The 577-nt window shown below is 27.4% G+C and overlaps 1 protein-coding gene across 2 annotated transcripts in view; it reads left to right on the top strand.

Moving 5' to 3' along the window:
• The window catches only part of LOC106873952 (protocadherin-18), a 139,806-nt gene that overhangs the window by 1,129 nt on the left and 138,100 nt on the right, over positions 1-577 (top strand). The gene's annotated exons all lie outside the window — the stretch shown is intronic.

Raw genomic sequence — 577 nt, 5'->3', positions numbered from 1 at the left:
TATATATATATATATATATATATATATATATATATATATATATATATATATATATTGCTGACTAGTGTGTATATATATTCTCATGTATTGCTGACTGGGCTGGATAACCTGTTGGATCTATGTGTGTATATTTTATATATTATATATCATGTATAAAACTGGCTCTTTTATATACACCTTGTCTTCCTTGTCTATACACTGATTACATGTAAAAAATAATATATATGATGCTCATTTGTACATACATACACACACACACACATACATATATGTGTGTGAGTGTTTGTGCGTGCATGTGTGTGTGTTTGTCTGTGTATATTAAATGCTGGCTGGACTATATAATATATTTTAGATATATACTGCTGGATCTGGTGTATATATATACTGTCTGTTGAGACTAAACATTGAATACAGTATTGTATAATATATATCTCTTAGTCAGGTATATATATATATATATATATATATATATATCATATTTATTGCTGACTTTGCACTCTCTCTCTCTCTCTCTCTTTATAAATGTATGTGCATGGTTATCTGTGGGCAAGTGTGTGAACATACAAACATATATATA

This window comes from Octopus bimaculoides, chromosome 14 (genome assembly GCF_001194135.2).
Source record: "Octopus bimaculoides isolate UCB-OBI-ISO-001 chromosome 14, ASM119413v2, whole genome shotgun sequence".
In the NCBI taxonomy this organism is placed as follows: Eukaryota; Metazoa; Mollusca; class Cephalopoda; order Octopoda; family Octopodidae; genus Octopus; species Octopus bimaculoides.
The sequence above is the reverse complement of the archived record's forward strand: the minus strand, read 5'-3'. Positions and strand labels throughout refer to the sequence as shown.